Source organism: Dermacentor albipictus, unplaced genomic scaffold (assembly GCF_038994185.2).
Source record: "Dermacentor albipictus isolate Rhodes 1998 colony unplaced genomic scaffold, USDA_Dalb.pri_finalv2 scaffold_13, whole genome shotgun sequence".
Lineage (NCBI taxonomy): Eukaryota > Metazoa > Arthropoda > Arachnida > Ixodida > Ixodidae > Dermacentor > Dermacentor albipictus.
Genome location: NW_027225567.1, coordinates 15,271,182 through 15,294,614, shown reverse-complemented (window position 1 = coordinate 15,294,614; position 23,433 = coordinate 15,271,182). Strand labels below are relative to the sequence as shown.

The 23,433-nt window shown below is 46.3% G+C and overlaps 1 protein-coding gene and 1 non-coding gene across 2 annotated transcripts in view; one reads left to right on the top strand and one right to left on the bottom strand.

Moving 5' to 3' along the window:
• The first annotated feature begins 6,181 nt into the window (after positions 1-6,181).
• The window catches only part of LOC139051612 (neprilysin-1-like), a 49,249-nt gene continuing 31,997 nt past the window's right edge, over positions 6,182-23,433 (top strand). Inside the window, exon 1 of the mRNA XM_070528547.1 lies at positions 6,182-6,259. The gene's annotated coding sequence lies outside the window, so the exon portion shown is untranslated. The remainder of the gene's footprint in view (positions 6,260-23,433) is intronic.
• TRNAS-AGA (transfer RNA serine (anticodon AGA)) lies at positions 20,748-20,829 on the bottom strand. The gene has a single exon. It is a non-coding gene; the product is annotated as a tRNA-Ser (tRNA).

Below are 23,433 nucleotides of genomic sequence, written 5' to 3'. Positions count from 1 at the left end.
GTGTAGAAAACCAGTCCCCATGCCACAGCCCTAGCGACTTGCCCCAGTTTACTCTGCTACCCGTTACGGCATAGAAATGCTTTACTACAGATATTGTTTCTGTTACACTCGGTTTGTCAGTGCAACACACTGCGATGTCATCTGCATACGCGAGCAACTTCACTTCAGTAGCTGCCAATCTGAAACCACGTATTCTGTCATTTTCATTAATTGCTACACACATTGCTTCTACGTAGATAGCAAATAATAGCGGACTGAGGGGGCAGCCTTGGCGCACTGAACGCATGATGTTAATGGGGGCCCCCAGAGACTTGTTAATAATTAGTCTTGTTGTGCAGTTCTGGTACGCCAAGGCCACGCCCTCAGTGATGATGGAACCGACATTAACATGATTCAAGATGGCAAACAAAATAACGTGAGCGACACAATCGAACGCTTTCTCTAGGTCGAGCTGAAGTACTGCAACACCGCCACCGGTGACGTCACAGCACTCAAGCACACATCGCATCTTATGGATGTTTGAAAAAATAGATCGCCCTTTGATGCCACAAGTTTGATGGTCTGCGACTATTTCCTTGATGACGCCTTGAAGCCTGCTTGCTAAAACCTTCATAAATATTTTGTAATCGATGTTTGTTAGTGAAATCGGTCTGTAGGATGACACGAATCTGAGTTTATCTATTTGATCGCTCTTCGGTATTAGAATGGTGTGCGTTTTTCCGAAGGAAGGTGGTAATGATTTCTTTTCGTATGCGTCATTAAATACATGTGCAAGCAAAGGCGCCAGCTCTCTTTTAAAAGCTTTATATAGACCCGCGCTGAGTCCATCAGGTCCCGGTGATTTACCCAAGTTCAAATCGTCGATTGCCTTTTCGACTTCTCTCTCCGTTATTTTTTCCTCTAATCGCTTTTTTACGTCATTGCTCAAACGTGGCATGCGATGCAGAAAACCTGCTTTAAAACCCTCAACGTTCGCTTCCTGAAATGCGAAGAGCGACTGATAGTACTCAAAGAAGGCGCGCTGAATGCTATCACTGTCTTCAACGACATTCCCATTCACTAAAATCTGGTCGACATGGTTTCTTCTTCCATACGCCTTCTCTAAACCGAGCGCCCTTTTCGTGGGCGTCTCCCCTGCCGCTAGAGCATCTGCTCGTGCTCGCACGATGGCTCCTTGATAGCGTTCCTTGCCAAACAGTTCAAGTTTTTCTTTGACGTTTCGCATATCCTCTTTGTACGCACCAGGCTCTTTGCACTCAAGCGTTAGCAGCTGCTCAAGCAGTGTTCTTAAACCCTTTTCTTTCATTTCCTTCTCGAATTTTTTACAACTGGACCTTTCTATCGCTTTCATTTTGATCTTTTGTTTAAAACATTCCCACTTCTCGACGATTGTTCCCGCATCATCACATTGAACTTCATTAACCGCCTCCCGTACTACCTGCAAAAAGGGCTGGTCATTTAGTAACAAGGCGTTCATTTTCCACATATCCCAGTTAAATACATGTCTCCTTTTCATTATACCTACGTTACATTTCACCAGGCAGTGATCTGAAAATGACACTGGTACTACACAGTAACCGTGGCATGTTCGAATTGTATCCAAAGAAATGTACATTCGGTCCAAACGCGCATGGCTGCTGCCCTGAAAACGTGTAAATGTCACTTGACGCCCCCCTTCCAGACATTCATAAACATCATCGAGTTCATTTTCATTAATTAAATTTGATAACACTTCACTGCTTCGGTCACGCACACCTGCATTATTGGCTCTGTCTCCAGCACTCAACACACAATTAAAGTCACCTAACAACATCACGCGCATATTACAACATACGTATTGTGTAAGGTTCGAAAAAAAACGGACGCGCTCGTCTACTAAATTCGGTGCATATACGCATATGATGCGGAACTCTGAATCACCGATAACAATATCACAAAGAACAATCCTTCCCGACTGACACGAAAAAATGCTTTGAATCTGCAGTCCAGGCAGCTTCTTCACAAGAAGAACGCACCCTCCAGCCGTGCCTACCGCATGGCTAACCACCACAAAATACCTAGTCGTGAAACGTCGCACCATGCTCCCGGTCTGCTCCTCTCCAACCTTAGTTTCCTGAACGGCTAGTACGTCTATGTCGTGGTCAGTGACCAACCGTAGGACCTGACTTTGCCTACGACTAGCCGCCAGCCCTCTCACGTTTAATGTGGCAATCCTAAGGGACGGTATTTGAGCCATCTTGATCTAAAAGAAAAGCAGGCCCGGAGCATGGTGCTTACCGCTCACGACTAGCCATCGGCTAGCCGCCTCCGGGACCTCCCGGTTTGTTGGTGTCCTTAGGCGTGGGCGCTTTGTCGACAGACTTCTTTTCAGGTGGTACGTTGGGCTTTGGCTTGTATGCCATCCGCCTCCCATGAGGTGTCTTCGTCGGCGGTCCCTCACTGGTACTGGTTGCCCGATCCTCGCGGTCCTTCGTCTGGTCGTGGGTGCGCTTGACGGAAGCAGCAAGAGCCTCTGTACGGTCGTCGTCGGTGACGAGCTCGTCCTGCTGCATTGCGGTAGCGTCGTCAGGTGCGTCTTCCCTGACGCTTCCCGTCGCTTGCCCCTCAGTTGTTGCGACCTGTTCCGCCCCAATCTGTTTCTGGGTAGCCTCAGCCGCCTTTCCGTCTACCTCCAGAGTCGTCGACCCACTAGTTGTAGCTACCGAGACCGCGTCACCGGTTCCTTTAGCCGCGTCCTCCGCCTCGGCTACGTCCATCACGTGCTCTGCCGCCACGTCAATAGCAGGTGGGCCTGTCACCGCAGCATAAGACTTGACGCAGTCAGCGTCGACGTGGCCGAAGCGTCTGCACCGGGAACAGCGTGGGACTTTGCACTCTCGGCGGACGTGTGCTGTGCCATGGCAGCGCAGGCACTGCATCGGTCGACCAGGAACGACGACCAAGGCCAACTCACCGCCGACGCGGATCTGATGAGGAAGGTCCTCTATCTTCACGTTGCCCTTCAGTTTGAGGAGGACGGTCCTGGTCGTTGAGGTCTTGGTCCCCATGCCTTCCACGCGCCACCGCTCACGGCTCACCTCCTCCACCTTGCCGAAAGCCGCGAACGCCGTCCGGACGTCCTCGTCGGCAACGCCGTAGAGCAACCAGTGTAGCCTAATCTTCACTTGCTGGTCCTGCGGGTCAACGATGACGCACCGTCGTCCCTTAACTTGTAGTTCTTTAAGGTCTAGCATCCTTCTTGTGGCAGTCGCGTCGCTGAGGGTCACTGCCCAGACGTGGTTGATCTGGTACGCCCCTATGCATACCACGTCAGGCAACAGTCCCGTCGGCAGTAGGGCGTCTCTAAAATCTTCGACCTTGTAAGGTCTGGCACGAACATCACCGTGCAAAAATACGGTGTTAATCACCACTTGTCCTTTAGGCAGTTGGGGTAAGATAAATGCATATTCCTTATCGTCACTCAGCCTGTTTCCGCGGCCAAAAGTGGCCGCTGTCGCTGCTCCACTGAAGCCCATGATTCTGCTGACCGCTCAGCTCGGCTGCCGGAAGCAGAATGCCACTGAGCAACCACAGCGGGTGAAAAAAAGAAGAAATCGAATACGGCAACTTAAGTAGTTGCGATAATAATACAATACACCTCCCTTCTTCGAATACTACAGATATCTGTTAAGCTGCAAAGGACCGGTGTAAGCTGGCTTTGATAGGGAATACTTGCCTTTATTGCCGAGACTTGATGACGACGTCAAGACCTATTGAGGAACCGATTACGTTGAATGACATTGAAACCGCAATCGATGAATCGAGGCGCGGCTTTCTATAAGGCATTTAATCATGAACTAGCAGCCATCTTACACCGTGTTCTGGCCGAGGCTTATGAAGTAAAATCCATGCCACCTTCTTTCAGAAAAATCCACACCGTGCTAATCCCAAAATGCGATGACCCTGTAAAGCTGCTCTCAGTAAGGTCGTATCGCCCTATACCTTTGTCTATTGTAGGGTATAAAATATTCATGAAGGTGTTAGCGATAAGTTTGCCGTCAGTGATGAAATCAATAGTAGGACCACAACACACTTGTGGCATAAGATGGCAGTCGATTCTTTATAACATGTGGCAAGAAGTATACTTGAGTGTTACGATGCCTGGGAGGGATGAGTTGCTTTGATGCAACCAGACGTGGAGAAGCCATTCGACAATGTTGTGCACAGTGTGCTTTTTTCTAATCTAGAGCACATGAATGTTGGAAACATTATATTAGAAGGTTTAAAATTGTCTTACGAAGGGTGTAGCCCGAACTTATTGGTAAATAAACAACTCTCTTGTAACATTAATTTATGTAGAATCAAAACAAGGATGCCTGGCTTCGTCACTTCTCTTCGCAGTTTACTTACAGCCTTTTTGCTTAAAAGTTATACACAATGAGAAAATACGGGGTTTCCGTTTAATGGGGAGTGAAGTCATAACTCTCTCGTATGCAGATGATGTCGCCGTCTTTTCTGGGGATAAATAAAGTGTTCGTGAAACTGTTAAATAAGCTCGAACGTATTGCAGAATGCCTGGACGCGCTGTTAACTGGGGGAAGTACGCCGGTTTTTGGCATGGCAGCTGGGATGAGGAGCTCAATGTCTTTGAAAATTTACACTGGACAGTCTCTCCTACAAAATATTTTGGAGCATCGTTAAACTTGAATTATGAGCTTCCAGAATACTAGAGAGAAGAGGCCGAAGGAATGCGCCAGAAAACTACCAATTGGGGCGGAAAAAGTTATCCATATTGACCAGGTCCACGATTTGCATGCGTTCGTTGTGGCGCGTTTTTTAATTCAATTATGGGGTTTTACATGCCAAAACCACTTTCTGATTATGAGGCACGTCGGAGTGTAGGACTCCGGAAATTTCGACGGCCTAGGATTCCTTAAGATGCACCTAAATCTAAGTACACGTGTGTTTTCGCATTTCGCCCACACCGAAACGCGGCTGCCGCACGTGGCCGGGATTCGATCCCGCGACCTCGTGCTCAGCAGCCCAACACCATAGCCACTGAGCAACCACGGCGGCTTGTGGCGCGTTTTTGGTATGTGTTGCAGGTGCTCGCTATGACAGGAGCTAGTGCCTAGAAATTTCACAGAATCTTGCAACATTTGTATGGAATTCAACATGGGAGCGCACGAGTCGTCCAAACTTGTTTCATTCACTGAAAGCCGGAGGGCTTGGCATTGCACATTTTTTTCTGAGGCAGATTGTCTCAAGGTTTATTTTCTTGCGTGACCAACATGACCCCTTTTTCGAGCATTTCGAGCAGTGCTTCAATTGAGACAGCAGCATGCTGTTCCTGAGTTTATTGTGTCATCGTGTGGCGTTACCGGAAGTGGTTTGTGCGGGTATCGACGAAAAGTAAGTGCTTTCAAGATTCTTAAGGTACGTTTCTCGTTTGATTATCTCTATATAATATCAAAGAAACGATCGTACAACGATCTACGTGATGTAATGCTTCCAGTACCTTTATATCGAGACATTCTTTCTGTTGGTCCGGGTAAGGACGTTTTAAAAAAGTTAAAAGAATGCCGGTTCGGTCGTCTGTTAAAGCTTTCATTTTTGAACTTGATAGTGGCACGCTCGCAGTCAAACCCTGGCTGCAGGAAAAGTGCTTTTTTTGTTCGCTGGTCAGTTGACTGCAGTTTATGCCGCAAGCCAGAAACAGTAACACATATATTTCTAGACTGTTTAGATTCAAAATTTCATTGGGACGTCCACCAAAGAACGCTGAAAAAAGATTTGCCCCTCACACCGTAAGGAATTCATTTTCTTGCAGTAAACAATGACGGGGGTGTGCCCTATGACAGGTTCATGGTATTAAGCATGCATATCATTTGGAAAGCAAGAATGGCTGTCAGACATGCAGAACCTATTCTAAGATCGGTAAGAGAAAACTTCATTGAAAGCATTTCCTATATCCGAGATGACAACCACTCCCAGGACGAACAGCCAATATGGTATCCTGCACTTAATAACCTAGTGTCATTAAAGCGTTTTTAGCAATGTCGCGTCAACAAGTTCATGTTTGGTGATTTTAACATTTTTATGTTGGTTTCTCTGTTGTGTTTTCTTACCTTGGAAATAAAAGAAAGCCGTCGTGGCCGAGAGTTGACTTCCGGCCACCGTAGTGTACGGACGCGGCTGATGTTGCGGCCCACCACAGCCGCGGTTCCAGGAATGAAGTGTCGCAGGATTATGCAATCCTTTTGCCCCCACTGCCAACTGGGTTCGTTGTTCAAAATACTGCTTTTCTACATGCCGATGTAAAAGGTAGACCATATCGCGCAGAAGATTTTCGTGAGCCACTGTTTCAACGTGTTCCGCCCACCGAGCTTCTTGCGCTCGGCGCCTATCAAATGAATCATGTGTGGGCTGTTACCTGCAAGACTGCTGAAGGCGCGAAGAAGTTTTTGGCCGAACCGGAATTGACGGTCAAGGGCCGGAGATGTATAGTAATTGATCCAAGTCACCGCAACGTCGTCTGAAGCTTCACTGGCTGCTCTACCATGTACGCGAAGAAGACGTGCGAAACGCCCTGAACCCCTACAGAACAGTCTTGGAAATAGGACTGGATAAATGGCGCCTTGACGGCTACAGCCAACAGAACACCATGACACGCACAGTCGTGGTGCGACTGAAGGCTGACGTTACGTTGGACGATATACCACATCAGCGGCACGTCGGAGGTGAGCTAGCCCTTGTCGTAGCGTCCGGAAGAGCGCCAAGGTGGTTGCGCTGCCAACAAATTTGTCACATAAGAACGGACTGCCGCGTGCCGCGGTGCAACGTCTGCAAACGCATTGAGCACGAGGTAGAAAACTGCTCGAGGACGTATGCGGTATAGCCGCAATGACCACGTTGAGCACAGAGAAATCCGAGCTCTCCATAGACAAAGCGGAAGCAGAAGAATATGAGGATTCTGCGCCAACATGAGGAGTACAAGAGACAAGCACCAAAGGGAGGAAGCAAACTGACAATACTACAGCGGAAGATCTGACAGCCACTGCACAGCTAAAAATTGCAGTAGATGCAAAAGCCAAGATACAGCGCTCCGAATTAATCGAGAGTGGTGCCAACAAAACAAGTGGGAATAAAAGACAGCGGAAGTTCCCCACAAGAGTGCCGAAATGGACGCCATGGATTGCCGTGAACCAGAAGACAACAGTGCGCTGGGAAAGAGACCACGAGACGAGGCCGTTGCAGAGACGAAGGACGCCAGCAGCAGTGAACCGCCGACGAAAGCGTTCACTAATCGCCGGCTGCGGCCCACCTCAAAGCCAAACGTTCCGGAGGGGGAGAAGAGGGCGGCTAAGCCGCCCACTTGACAAGACGACTAACACACCGAGGGTGTACCCGAATATCAGGGCACAGACTGTTTTGTGAGCGCATCCTTTTTTAAAGCTAAAGATGGCTGTTAGACTTGAGAGAGCAGTTCGTTTCGCCACTCTAAATGTGCGCGGGCTTTCGTCTAGAAGAGGCCAGTACCAATTAAGTAGGCTATTTTAGGAACATGATTTAGACGTAATCGCCGTGCAAGAAACAAAAGTAGAGAGGGAGGACGAAACTGATCGAATGTTTGCGCCTTTCCGCGCAACGTATAATGTTTGTGTGTCACATTCCTATGGCTTATCGGGAGGGTTCGCAATTTTTATAAAAAGATCCGTAGGCACAGTTGAGACTAGCATAAGAAGCAGTGAGAGCGGACGCTTCGTGGTTTGATTTTTCGTTACTGAATTTTGAATGGCGCGTGATTTCCTTGTACACCCCAAATCCTGACAACGAAAGAAAGGCATCCTTTGAAGAGATTGGTGTTTTTCTTGATTATAGTAGATATTTGATATTAATTGGTGACTTCAACCGTGTGTGCGCGATTGAGGACCGCTCAAAACGTGTAAATTTGCTCGATCAGAGCGCCCTGTTTTTGAGGGAATTGATTGCAGAGAATGGACTAGAAGATGCGGCCCTCTGTATGTCTAATGGCCAGGTTGAGTTCACGCATTTTCAGGGCCAAAGTCGCGTGCGTTTGGATAGAGCCTACATCCCACTTGACCTTGTGATGTCTTGTGACGAATACGTTGTTATACCAGTGTCTTTTAGCGATCACTGTTTGGTAAAATTCACGCTTTGGACAAAGGAAAAAGTGCCTAAATTCAACTGGCACCTCTGTAAATTATACAATAGCATCCTGAAAGATGAAATTTTTTCTAGAAATGTAAGTGAGGCGTTAACGATGCTGTATGAAGTTGGAAAAGACGACTGCGAAACGAGGTGGGAAGTTTTTAAACAACATGTTAAATCGAGTGCTATAGAACGTACGACCAACATTAATTTTTAGAAGAAACAAGACGAGAAGAAATTGCAGTCGCAACTGCAAGCGCATTAAAGGAAGAGAGTGTAAAACTGGGCTCTTTCACTGAAGAAATCAAAAACACCAAAAAAAGCTGTAGCTTTTGGATAGACAAAAGTACAGAAGTGCTATTATTAGGTCAAGAACAGAAAAGCTTTGGGTGGGCGAAACACCGACAAAGCGGGCACTAAGTGATGAAAAGCAATATGCACAAAGAAAAGAAGTTAAGGAAATAATGTACAATGGCAGATTGACGAAAGAAAAAAGTAAGATAAGGAACGCGTTTGTTGAACACTATCGCGATTTGCTTGGAAAACGTATTCCGATGACGAGTAGATTTAGTGAAGATTTCCTTTCTTTAGTGCCCAAGTTTGACGACGAAACTAAAAAAAGTTTGGAGGCTCCTGACAGTATACAGGAGATTAAAAAAGCTATTGATGACTTAAGCACTGGAAAGACACCTGGCCCAGATGGAATCGGAACAGAATTCTATAAAATGTTTAAAGAAGAGATAGCCTGCGTGCTGTTCGAAGTTATTGAAGAGGGGCATGAAAAGAAGAAGCTACCACTGTCTTTCACTGAAGCGCACACTGTTTTAATCCCCAAAACGGATGGTGACATCAAACTTCAGTCTGTGACGTCCTATCGCCCCATTAGCCTCTTGAATACGGATTACAAAATTTTCATGAAGGTGTTGGCCAAGAGAATGCAGAATATCATTCAAAACATTGTACGACCGCACGAGACACGTGGCAGAAGAGGTCGTAGCATTACGACAAATATACACGTAGTAAGAAGTGTCTTAGAGATTTGCGATGACTTTGGAGACAGAATAGCAATGATGCAATTAGGCTTACAAAAAGCTTTTGACCGTGTCTCCCATGAAGTGTTGTTCAACCTGTTAGAACGTGTGCAAGTTGGAACTGTGTTTCTTGATGGATTAAATATGGCGTACTCGCAGTGTGTAACACGCCTGGTAGTTAATAGGAACCCCGGTGAAGAAATTGACATAGTTCTATCAGACAAGCATGCCCGGCCTCAGCCTTACTTTTAGCCATATACCCAGACTCTTTTTGTTTATCAATTATCCAAAATTCAAACGTGCACGGATTTAGATTAGAGTACTGAAGTAAAGATTCTTGCATATGCTGACGGTGTGGCCGTACTCTGTCCAGATAGGCAGAGCATATGTGAAGTTGTTCATACACCCAAACAATTTGGTTCCATGACAGGTAGCATGATTATTTGGGACAAAGCAACTGCGTTTCGGTATGCTCATTGGAATATGAAGCCTGATGTATGCGTAAATGTAAGATTGGAAACCTGCCCACTGAAGTACCTAGGGGTGCCACTCGAGGTTTATCTTGACAACGAGTACTGGAAGGACGAAGCAGATACAATCAGGCAAAAAAACAAATGCCTGGGGTGGGCGGGAGCTCTCTATTTTTGCACGGGCGTCTGTATACAACCTGTTTTTAATAGCCAAATTATGGTATGTGTTCCAAGTCCTTTGTATGTCACGGGTGAATGTGCAGAAATTTCACAGTAATTTCGCCGTGTTTGTGTGGAGATCGACCCTGGAACGAACAAGTAGCTTAAATTTATTCTTACTGGTCCGAAACGGTGGATTTGGTTTGTGTCACTTATTTATTAGACAAGTTCAGTCTCGTTTTATTTTTCTCCGCGACAAAAGAAATGGCTTTTTGCAAACTGTAATAAAATTAAGGCTGTGTTGATACGTTCCAGAATTTCTTGTGTCATCGAATAACTATATGTACCATTATGTGACTGGATTCTTGCGTGAAGTAATGCATTCTTTTCAATTTCTGAAAGTGCGCTTTTCACTAGAGTATTTCTCCTCTATGAAACAGAAAACACTTTACAAAGAACTTGTCGACTGTTTGTTGCCAACACCGATGTGCAGATCTTTATTCAATGTCGGACCCGGATAGGACGTGCTAAGAAAGTTAAAAAGATGCATGTAAAAACGGGAACAGAAACTTTCTTCTTTAAACTTCACTCTGGCACACTCCCCGTAAAGCAACAGTTAGCTGATAAGGGACTCTACGTTCCATGGACGACAAACTTTCTACTTTGTAAGACACCCGAAACCGTAGAACACGTATTTCTTTACTGCTAGGACGCCGTTTTCCATTGGGACATTCTGCAGAGCAGATTGAAAAAGGACCTACCCATCACGAGTTATGGCATTCGTTTTCTGAGTGTGGACAATGAAAACGGCGTCCCGTACGACATGTTCGTGCTGATAGCACTTCACAGCATCTGGCAGACTAGAATGGCGGTCCGCAATGACGACCTTCACACACGTCCTGTCAGGGAAAATTTCATTGTAAATATGGATTATATACGCAAACTGTATAAAGTGCAACCAGAGCCTCCTGACTGGCTACCTCTCTTGGCCGAATTGTGCAACTTGAAAAAATTTTAATGTGAACACACCGGATAAAGTCTTGGTCCAAGTGTTTCCTTTTTATCATTCAGGTTCCTCTGTTTCCACAACCTGTAAAAGAAAACAGGCAATAAAGAAAAAAAAGCCGTCGTGGCCGAGTGGTTAAGGCGATCGACTGGAAAATTATTGGGTGCTCCCCGCATAGGTTCGAATCGTGCCGACTTCGTGTACAATTTCTTTGCGAGCCTGTGTAGCTTCGTGTACACTTTTGTAGAGGAAGCAACAGCAGAATATTTACTTACCACACTTTCTACGTGCCTTCGTGTAAAATTAAATCGCGGTAACTTGCCCAACTGCAACGCACCTAAGAAACAGAAGAGCAGCTTGCAACTGAATACTTAACGAGTAATGACCATTCAGAGCACGCTGCAAACTGCGGCAGTCGTGACCCAGCGGTTAATGCCCCAACCACTGGCACGCGCCGAAAGCTTCGGCGCGCGCTGGCAAGCGAACGCGTCGCTTCGCTTCGGCTGGAGGGAAAGGCCGCGCAACCACTGGAGACGAGCTCCGACGCGCGCCGAAGCTCGCTCCTCGGCTGCGGCGCACTGTTGCTGGACTATTCCGTATTCATCTGTCAAAGTCCGGCCTAAAACATCCTGCTGTAAACTAAGCTTGAAACAATAAGTTAGTGATCTGTATGTGCTTTTAGATATAAAAAACACGTTTGAATAATGAATATACACCTGCCGCAACAGTTTGTTTTTATTTTTGAAGTAACAATAGTGTACAAAATATCGACATCAGCGCTCGCGCGTCGTCTGTCTGCAAGATCGCTTTGCAAACACCTGCACGACGATGCCATATATCAAAGACTGTTGTACCATTTCATTTTTTGGTAGCTTAGTGCACAGCGAACTATGTAAGAATTAGGCGTCAATGTATACCTGAAAAAAATCTGTGTTGGAAATATTGCCACGTAGTAGTGACGGTAAATAAATAGTGCCGGCTCAATCGCAACGATAGCGGCGAGCAATGTCGGCAATCGTAGAAAATCTCATCTGCGGGTCAAGCGCGTCGGTTTGCATACATCAGTCGTAGAAAGTCACAGCCTATTCGCTGGTGCCCGCGCGCCTTCCAGAAACTACAACACAATTCGTGTCGCGTATGCAATCAGATTAGCAAGGTTCGTCGACAACAGACAGAACCATCGATAACATTCGCGAAACTTCCGATACGTTCAGGCGCATCCTGCACCGAGCGATAACGTTTAACATTTTTTAGCCGGTGAAATACGGTAACCGGATACAGATAAAGCATCCGTGTCAATATAATTATGCTTGTTGGTGCATGAGAAACGTGAAAAAGTGGGTTCTGAGAAAATCAGCAAAGCAGAATTGAAACACCTGTAGCGCTAACAAAAAAAAACAAAAAAACTAGAATAGCTAAAATTTATGTAATTCGTATCTTGTCTCCCCCCAATACTTGATTCTGCCAAATCTAGCCCATGGAGCACCTCTATTATTCTAGATTGTTTTGATGCATCAACACCGCATCCGGAGGCCTTCACATTGAGTGTATTGCTACAAAACATTTTCACAGTGTAAGGGCCATGTTCTATTGTAACTGGTTTCCACATATCAAGTTTGCCTTTCTTTACATTAATGAAATGACATACCGTCAGATAATACAAGCTTGAGAATTGGAGGGTTTTAATAGGAGTCCTTCGTTGCCCTTTGACAAGTCATACTATTGAAGCACTTATTCGAATGTATGGGAGCAGCTCATTTGCATAGTATAAGAAATATATAAACAAGTTATTTTCACAATTTATACACTTCGTCACCACAAAAAGAAAAATTGCAGTTTATTGTTTTCAGCCTGCTATGATGTTTTGACTGAGAAAGATATATTCAATTTGTTCTGCTAGGCACGCAGTAATTGCTGTGGCATATTATTTTATTGCACAACACTGCATACAGTAGCCAGCCATTATTAAAACTCAGAAGAAATTAATAGCGCAATGCATATGCATATGATCAGGCACATAGCATGTTATTGCACTTTCTTAATTCATGCCAGAACGACGACCACAGGCGTCCTTCTCCAACAAGGTCGGCATCCATCGTGCCTCCTTACCATCGGGCTTCACACCCTCAGCACCTTCAACCTCAGCTTTGTGGTGTTTAAAACAAGCTCAAGTGCGTCTTACGGTTCCAGGGATAAGAAAGAAGACCGTCCTGCCTACCTTGGCCTTGAAGCAAGCAGCTCTGGATTGTTTGCACACTTTCTACTTTGATCGAGTCCACATATATACGGATGGTTCTTCCACTCAGACCAGCTCCACCAGCGCAGTATTTATACCATCACGATCACTAAGCATCCAATAGAAGATTTCTCACTTGACAACATCGGCCGGTTCGGAGTCAGCGTCTGTGATCCGGACTGAGTGACCGACTGATATCCCCAGTGGACTTTCTCTTTTAATCTTTCCGTCCCTCTTTCGCTTTCCCCAGTGTAGGTTAGCCAACCGGGCTCAGTCCTGATTAACCTCCATACCTTTCATTTATCATTTTCTCTCTCTCTTCATCCATGCCCTTTTTTTATTGCACAAAAGCTACTGCACTAAAATAGTATACTAGCACATACTTAAAAAGCACAATTTCATACTACGATAATAATCAATCATTCAAATTTTTATTGTAGTGCCCAGGAACAGCTAGAGAGCCTTTGTACTGGTGCACTTAACGAGCTTTAAGGAATGTATAATGTCATGGACCACCTTATACAGGAACAAAAGGTGCGATTAATTAAGACTTGAATCTAGAGGTGCGAGTTGAAGTATATTCGAGAAGGCTCAACAGTGGTCGCCAGAATGGCAAAAGTGGTGCTTGAAGATAGACATCAATTTATTCTGGATGCATTCAATGAGGTCAAAATTAGATTTGCTCATTGCACCTCCCTCCTACAGAGGCATACTCTAGTAGTTGGAGGCACAGAGCAGAATTTCAGAAACACAACAGGTGAGTGGAAATCATGCAATATACGGCATGCAATTCCAAGAGCGGGAAGGGCATCTTGTGTAATTATCTATGTGAAGAGAAGCTTAGCATTTTGTCGAAGTACACACCGAGATCTTTCATTTCATCGACCCTAAGGAGTGGAGCATCACGTAGGGTGTATCAAACTTTCACATGGTGCCTTTTGTGCATATAACTTAATGTCATAGTGTTGGAAGCATTTAAGAGTACTTATTGTTTCTGCACAAGTTTGAGAGTGAAAAAATGTCTATTTGGAAGTCGATGCAGTGGTGAACACTGTTGACAGTCTGAAATAGTTTTAAGTTCTCGGCACACAACGTCATGCTGTTCATTTATTAAAATGCTCTTAGCACTAACAGAAAGCGAGGAATCCCACATCGATTCAAACACCTGACGCACTGAAGAGGATAGATATAAGTCAGCAGTTAGTAAATGCACATCTAGCACCTGATTTCTGCATGGGCAATGTTCATGCTACCTTCCGAGTGCTAGAAAAGGTACTAGGCTTTAGGGAACTATTGAAGATGCTTGTGAGAACGAGGAACAAGTATGCTTCCATACGTCTTAACCCTTTCAGACACCACTTCATCCCGTTGGTTGAAAAGTTGCTTTCACAACATCTCTTGCATCCTCAGAATCGTAGAATGTGTACAGCTGCTGCAAATATTAAGAATTTTCAATTGTTTAGCAAGTTTTGTCAAGTTTACAAAATTTCGACTCCATGCGAAAACTCACTACAGGAGCACAAACTATGAGAACATGTACTATTTCGTGTTTTGAAAAGCTTGAAAAGCACTTATCCAGCCACTTGACAATTATGCCTGGTGCACGACATTGTAAAAAACAATGAAAGAAGTGAACCCGCCACATACAACATACTGACAAAGAGTAACAACACCCGGCCGTCTACCTTCCCACTCATTTTGTTAAAACATTCTGCATGCTATTCAAACTTGCAGCACAGTTCCAATAATAAGTGTTTCATGATGTATGAAACACATTTTAAATACCATTACTTTCATCAGTGCTTTTGCTATTGATGCACGCTCCTGCTGTGCCCAATTGTGTAGACAGCGTCTCAAAGGGTTAAGCTCTGTGGAGGAAATACCATCAACACCACAAGAAAAGGAAAGTTTAAGGCAAAGTTTAAGGCACTTCATATACTTGGAAACGAGGTTTTCATTGACTGTTTGCATACACTGCGCCAGACTGAGAAGGAAGGTTACTTGAAGCATATTTCACACAATATAGCAAACAGAAATGTTCTGCAAAGGCGTCAGCAGTGTTCGAGACAACACCACTATTGTCATGATGAAGACGTACATCTTTGGCACTCTTTTTAGAAGAGAGAGCCCACAAAGCTCCACAAATATTTTGAATTATGTGTCACGCTGGCTTCAACACAATCAATGTGGTCAAAGTGATGATTCTAATAATAATAATAATAAAATTATTATTAATAATAATAATCTTAGTGGTAACTTCGCACACTAGACTAAAAAGAAGGCTGATGCCTGTATGTTAGAGCATCTGATAACCAGCAATCTAGAGCAGGAATTTGCAGGATGCAGAAGACACTTCCTTCCCCTCCACATGCACACACACTTGCTCAATAACACAGCACGGCACACACGCACACATTCGACAGGTGCACAACACACAGGAGTGCCAATTCAGTCTGGTTCCAAGGAAGGAGAATCCAAGTCGCCAGGGGGGTGAAGAGAAAGCTGTGTATGACAGATATAATCATGGAGTTGTGGTGTCGGGCCATAGAGGCGTGATGAGGGCACAGGCTGTGCTGACCACTTGTTCAGACGAACTGAAGAAAGATTAGTGCTGTCCAGAGACGTCAAACACCCTGCAGTATAGACTTGTGCAATGTTGCGTTGGTATTGCAGGGTGTGCTACTTTAAGGGTTTGAGGCAATCCTCGAAGGCTGGCATGAGCTTGTGACAACCGAAAAGACGGGAGTAAAGGGTGTGTATTGTCCGGCGCTGAACAAGCTTAAGTTTTTTAGCGTCGCGAGTTTGGTACGGGAACTATACTAATGAGCAGTACTCAAGTTGTGACAGAATGATAGAAGTGTAGAGTGCTCGCAAAACCTTAGGTCACCAGGGAAGGGAGACACGGGACACAAACGCAAGAATGGGCCGGTGCTTACATGCAGTGCTGGTGACATATGCGGAAAAGTTGAGAGAACAGCTAAATGCTACACCCAGAATTAGAAGGGCCCGAACAGTCTTTATAGAAGTGCCTCCAAGGAAGAAGGTTGGACGTGCAGCAGTTTCGTTGTGGCTGATACGCATGGCAGCACTTTCTACGGTGCTACTACGAAGTTTGATATTGTAGGCCCAGTCGTTCACCTTTACGGAATGTATTTTTTGTAAGCACATATGCTGTGCATCGGCATATTGTTGTTGTGGAAGCGTTAACTTGTTAATCAAACACATTCTGCGCAGATGCATTAGTAACTTGGTTTTGAGTAGATCTTTGTCCTGACTACAATTTATAGTATTGCAGCAAGAAACATTTTAGTAGAAGCTGAAGGGATTCCAGCAGTTTAAGCATACTGACTGCACATAACCCTGATGACACCTTTTCACCTTCCCCACAATGCACTCACACCAGCTACACTTTCCATAAGCAAAAAGTGAGATAAAAAATCGATTACAGTTTCATTGACTCAGTACTTGCTGCTTCTGAAGCGGGCATCGAAGCAATCGTGGTATACGCTGCTACATGCATAGGTCTTGCATGATGCAGGTACTTCTATGCACTGCACACAGGGGACACGTTGCAAACAGATAATTTCTTTTTGCAGTGCACAACTATAACGACACACTGACTCAAACATGACTGCGTTGTCACGTATGCTTCAGTGCGTCAGTGTTCTTGATTGCTACACGAGCGATTTATGCCCTACTAGCCAAAAAGACGGACACACTAGAAAGAAGTGAGTGAATGAGTACAGTGAACTTGTACTGAACTGGATTCACATGCCGAATAGAAGAGCGCAGTGTCAGCTGAAACAGGCGGCACGGCTGATTATGTAAGTACTTCCACTAGTTCGGCTACTAGAGCCTTTCGCTTTCGGAAGTTATGTTTACCACTAGAAACAGCGCAGAGCTTGCCCGTTAAACTTGAGTCAACCGACACCACACGAAACACGCCGCTGTTGACCAACCCAACTTCCACACGGTTCATTCACCACATCACACATTACACGAAGTCAGGAGTGCCATATCTTAAATCACTGCAGCACCAAACGGACCTGAAAATTCATTTCCTTCGACAGAGTTTCTCAGGTGAGTTCGTTCACTCGCCAGTTACGAACTCCATGGACGCGCTAGGCCTACGCGTAACGTAAACAACATCGGCGATAGGCGAGTGTTGATTATTCAGACTTCGGAGCTCGTAAACATGTTTCCATTTGTTTTGAGCACAACAAAATACACATACAACATGCACAGACGTTGCGGTAATCGTGATTCGGTTGGCTGTTTTAGCAGACGATCGCACTGAGCCCGGCGGAACCCAGTTGGCAGGTTGGATTAGTCGGCGTTGTTCGAAGTCGCTTCGGATCCACGTCGCACTGTCACAACCCACGGTCGTCGGTTGGTCTGTCGTGTCGTTGTCGGCCTACTATTACAACACTGTCTTTCAGGAACACTGCCGCGCGCGTCGTGCGTCCAAAGAACTCGGACGATCGTTGGTGCCGGCGCCCTCCGCATGGTCAGCCATTACAGGCCTAGCAGCCGAAGGCTCCGCAGCCTCCGATTGGTTGACGCCTGCGACTCGCCGCAGCCTCTCATTGGTGCACGCCGGCGCAGCTTCGCCGCGCGTCGGCAAACTTCTAGCATCGGCAGTAGACATAATCGCTGCGCGACGTTCCGCTTCGCCGCATTTCCGACCGACGCTTTGACGCATTTGACCCTTCAGCGCGCGCCGAAGCTTTCCGGCGCGTGCCAGTGGTTGGGGCATAAGACGATTGACACATATCTATTGGGGTTCCGCCGTACATGTCGGAATCACGTCTACTGCATACGTAATTTTTTTTGGCAAGCCTGCGTCGTGTCATGCACATATTTTAGAGGAACCAACTGTAGAACACTTACTTACCACACATTCCACTTGTCCTTGCGTAAAACCAAAGAGTGGTCGCATGCCCCACCGCAACACACCTACGGAAAATTATAGCAACTTGCTACTGTATTTCTATCGCGTAATGACCATTCAGGGCACTCTGTTAGCAGCGGCAGTCGTGGCCTGGCGTTTAAGGCAATAGGATTCGGTACAAATCGATTTGCAGGTTCCTATTTTGTTCCTTGGGTTCGTTTTGGTGACATGTGCTATCTGTATGTTAATTCCCGACTACAGCGCTTAAAGTAACGTTTACATACAATATGAACACGAGGAGAACCAGGACGCTACCTGAAGCGTATACCCCAGATGTTGTTATTGAAAGACAAGCTGATCTTTGTCCACGTGTTTTGGGAAACTGTTTGCCGGTTGGTTCAGTATGCATCGATCCGTAATATTTAGATTATATCAAAGTTCTCTCAAGCTGAAGCATTAATTCGCCTCTCGTGAAGTAAAAGCTGACGTGCTTTGCTCTAACCTCAGGTCATATCTATCTAACCATTGTCATCAAGAGATGATACAGTTGAGTGAAGTACTGTAACTGAGTGATTGAGTGTCCCTTCTTATAAACCGGTGTCAAAACTGTGTATTGATAAATTTCGTTTCCTTCGAAACTTTATGCTCCAAAAGTGGTACAAAGTTGAATCTGATAAGTTTTGTTTGTTTGTTTTTCCAGGAACTGGTCAGGATTTCCTTCTGTCATCTGGCAGTCTCGCAGTGGATCAACAAGCGCGAAAAATTATTACAAAGAATCTCGCAATTCACTCCACATAACGTCCCAGTAACATATTTCGAAAGCTGTAAAGGCCGCAAGACTTCTTAATTGTTATGTTCTGTAGAAGGGGGAAGCAGCCAAGCCTAGGAAATATAACATACTTTTGACAAAGACCACGTTACTGCCATGGGGGCACACATACTGGGATTTGAATGTACATTAAAAATAATTTTAAAGGGTCCGTGAACAGACTCCGGCGAAAGATGTAATTATACGTGAATATTTCTGCTGGCATCCCTTTTAAATAATGGAGGCGACAAATAGTCGCCTAGCCGTTGTAAGTTGCCTATATTCTACCCTATCGTAATCTGGCGCTCTGCCAATCTGCTGCGTCATCGTAATATTACCTATGTGCCTGCAGCAATACCGCTTTTTCCAATAGTCCACACGTCTCTTACCTATCTCGATCGCTGACCAATTCACGCTCCCGTCAGCTTTTGAACTCCAGCTGCATGCTCCTGAGCTCGCACAGCATTCCGCACCTGAGAGTAAAAGGACGTTCCAGGTTCTCCGCGTTTAGCCGGTGCGCCGCGCTGGCAAATATTGCCAGTGCTGGCCAGGCCTAATCTTACACGAGAATTCCCGAGTAACTGGCCAGAGGGATGGCGCCACGGTAACCTACGGCAAATAATATTTTCGTCCACTGTCATTGCTTTTACCTGATTATTTCTACATTTCAATTAAACGTAGCATTTACCTTCCCCTATGGTCTCGCTGGCTTCATTGTTTGCCATCTCCTATATGATTGTCACGAACAATAAAAACTTAAAGGAGACCCGACTCCAGTTGGCATGCAGGGTGATCATTTTTAAGTTTTCCGGAATGTTTAATCGCTTGCGGCAGATAGCACAATTCTTCTCCCTTAGCTGGATTATTCGAAGTGATAGACATTCTATCACGAGAAATCGAAATACATATTCAACTAACTATCAAAGATCCACTAATTAACTTCTTAATTACTTACTTTACAGCCCATATTTCAATACGAATTGTAGCCACTGAGCTCGCAAGGCGTATCCACTCAGAACGAACTCTCAGGGTGACACCAGCTTCCAGGCATGAATTCTCAAAGTGCCGAGCGAAATACATGGGTGTTCCAGTTACTTTTTGTGCTTCAATGCATAAACGAGCGTTTTCTTTAAAAAGTAAGTAGAACAACAGTGCACCTTTACTGCGAGTTTGATTGCGCATATCTCGAAACTGGCGTCATTCTGGACATTCATTCCAAATAGATATACCTTGCACACTGACCGGCTACAATTCATAAATTGTAATATGTGGCATAGTGTAATTATTTATGTATTGGTGTACTTTTCCTAACTAGTTGAATATGCGTTTCAATTTCTCGTGCGAGTAATGTCCGCCTCTTTGAGTAAATTAGCTTAAGGACTAGGATTATGTTATCAGCAAGAGGCGATCTTTAAAAAATTCCGGAAATCTTGTAAATACCCAACCCGTGTATACGTAACGCAATGCATGCTTGGTTTGGTAGAGAATTCTGCCGCGGGAGTGGCTAATGCTTTTGCGATCTTCTGGGCCTGCCTGTCAATGTCCAGTCGCTGTGGCCTGCGTGGAAGGCGACCGGGAATGAATGCCGCTTCATATCCTGCGTCAGATTGGCAGCTGCTGATACCCTGGAATATGTGGGCTACGAGCCGACAGGGTGGTTGGTGAAAACGAAGTTAAGCACCTAGACAGATGAAATTGGAATGTTTATGTGTACGGAGGTTCGAATCCATTCTTCTAAATACAACGCGCAACCGGTAAATATCTCATATTTGATATAGCTATTTTTCGGATGAGACATGAAAACATATTACTAATGACGTTGGTCGCATAAGTTCTATTTCTATGCTTATCGTATGCTGCAGCAACGCGCTAAGCGAAGATCGCAGTACCCTTGCTTCAACATCTAAAATAAGGAGATATGAAGCATAAACAAACGTGTCAGACAGGCTCCCCGAACAAAAGCATACAGGCTCGCCACGTAAAAAAAAAAAAAACCGCAGTCGACAGGATTCGAACCTGTGCGGGGAGACCCCAATGGATTTCTAGTCCATCGCCTTAACCGCTCGGCCACGACTGCAGCTGTCAACTGTGTGCATTCGGCTCGGTGAACGTTGCGTTGCAAGCTCTTTTGTTTGCGAGCGTTGCCGTCGCACGTGCGGCCACCCTTTTCATTGTGCACGAGGTCACTTCAACTTTACTGTTCGCGATGTAGCGCGCACGCAGTCAAGATACTGGCTGCGTGTTTGGCCAAACGCAGGGAAAGGAAAAAAGAAAGAAACAAACAAGAGCACGACGCAGATTCAAGAAATAGCCATTGTAGCCGAGATATCCGTTCTTAAAAAAGTACCGCCAAATGAATTGGTATTAAATTTCACACTCACCCTAAGTACCCCCAACAGTTCAGGGCGACCTTAACTAGAACATCCGATGCATTTCCTGACAAATTTTCGAGATGAACATCTCGAAATTGGTGCTCGACTTACGATTTATGCTAACTGAAAACTACGTCACTTCTGCTCGGCTTCAATTTCGCAGTTGCACCCGCCGTGGTGGCTTAGTGGCTACGGCGTCGCGCGGCTAAGGACGTGGTCGTGGGATCCAATGCCGGTCAGCGCTGCCGCATTTCGATGGGGGCTAAATGAAAGTTAAACAGCATCAGGTGGTAAAAAATTGGAGGACGCTTAAGCTTCGCCTTCAAGAGTGGGACGCGACAGCGTTCCCGTCGACCCGCCAAGGGGTATAAGACAATGCGCTACGGCACAGCAATCACTTACGATGCGCCCCGCATCGGACTTAGCGCCCACCTATCACGCGGTGAGCGTCGAGCAACGCAGCGTTCGGCGCGGCAACGAAACGTGCGCCTGAGCGAACGAAACGAACCAAAGAACTCGGTGTCTCGGAGGGGAAACGATCTACGCCAGCCAAACGTCGTGATCGGCACGGGCAGAGAGATAGATAGTAATCTAAACCGGGAGCACGGCGAAGCGTCGTCAGGGGAGAGGGAGTCCCGCGACGCGCCTGGCAGCGGTCCCAATGCGCGCGCGGCGCGCCTCCTGTCGGGGCAGCGCCGTACATTGAGAGGAGGGGGTCTTCTGTGTTTGCCGCAAGATGGCTCTGCGTGTGCGGAAAGCGCAGAAGAAATGCAGCGGAAACGCACTTCGCAACTCGTGTAATTGTGACTTCTGTACGTTACATGTTCATAATTACCGATATACACCGCAGTATAACTTTCCACGGCTCGTTTCGAAGGCAACACCGCATTCACTAGAGGCGCGTTTGCACCGCTTGAAAGCATCGAACTCGTGGCTGAGTGGTAGCGTCTCCGTCTCACACTCCGAAGACCCGGGTTCGATTCCCACCGGGCCAATCTTGGAAGTTGCTTTTTAACGCGATAGCGTTAAGGAGCTCGTGTCGCAGAAAAGTCAGCGTTTTGCGGCGTTGACCGTGAGCGATAAATCACGGCAGGCACTCCATAAATAAAAAGCAACTTCCAAGATTGGCCCGGTGGGAATCGAACCAGGGTCTCCGGAGTGTGAGACGGAGACGCTACCACTCAGCCACGAGTTCGATGCTTCAAAGCGGTGCAAACGCGCCTCTAGTGAATGCGGTGTTGCCTTCGAAACGAGCCGTGGAAAGTTATACTGCGGTGTATATCGGTAATTATGAACATGTAACGTACAGAAGTCACAATTACACGAGTTGCGAAGTGCGTTTCCGCTGCATTTCTTCTGCGCTTTCCGCACACGCAGAGCCATCTTGCGGCAAACACAGAAGACCCCCTCCTCTCAATGTACGGCGCTGCCCCGACAGGAGGCGCGCCGCGCGCGCATTGGGACCGCTGCCAGGCGCGTCGCGGGACTCCCTCTCCCCTGACGACGCTTCGCCGTGCTCCCGGTTTAGATTACTATCTATCTCTCTGCCCGTGCCGATCACGACGTTTGGCTGGCGTAGATCGTTTCCCCTCCGAGACACCGAGTTCTTTGGTTCGTTCCGTTCACTCAGGCGCACGTTTCGTTGCCGCGCCGAACGCTGCGTTGCTCGACGCTCACCGCGTGATAGGTGGGCGCTAAGTCCGATGCGGGGCGCATCGTAAGTGATCGCTGTGCCGTAGCGCATTGTCTTATACCCCTTGGCGGGTCGACGGGAATGCTGTCGCGTCCCACTCTTGAAGGCGAAGCTTAAGCGTCCTCCAATTTTTATTTATGAAGCGCCTGCCGTGATTTATCGCTCACGGTCAACGCCGCCGACGCCGACACCCGACGCCGACGACACCGGCTTTTCTGCGACACGAGCTCCTTAACGCTATCGCGTTAAAATTAATCTTCCACTCTGGGTGGCCCGGGCGGCCGCGCAGGATTCAGCCGGGTCCTCTGTACCTTGTAAGTCATCTGCGCCGCGTACAGAGTCCGCGCGTCGTTGTGTTTTCGCGACTTAGTTCGTGTTGATACGAGCGGTAGCACAGAGGACAATTCTCCCGCTGCTGCTGTGGCCACGTTGCCTCACTGCCGCGTTTTGACAGCGAGTTTCCGCGGTCATCGAGTGAGGTGTGTTCAGGTTTGCTTGTGTTCGCCTGATACCATGTTCGTTAATTTAGTTAGTATGCCTGTGTTCACAAGTTTATACGGCCGATAAAACTACTGTCCTTACTTTGTATAGCTGTCCACTAATTTGCTATCGCAAT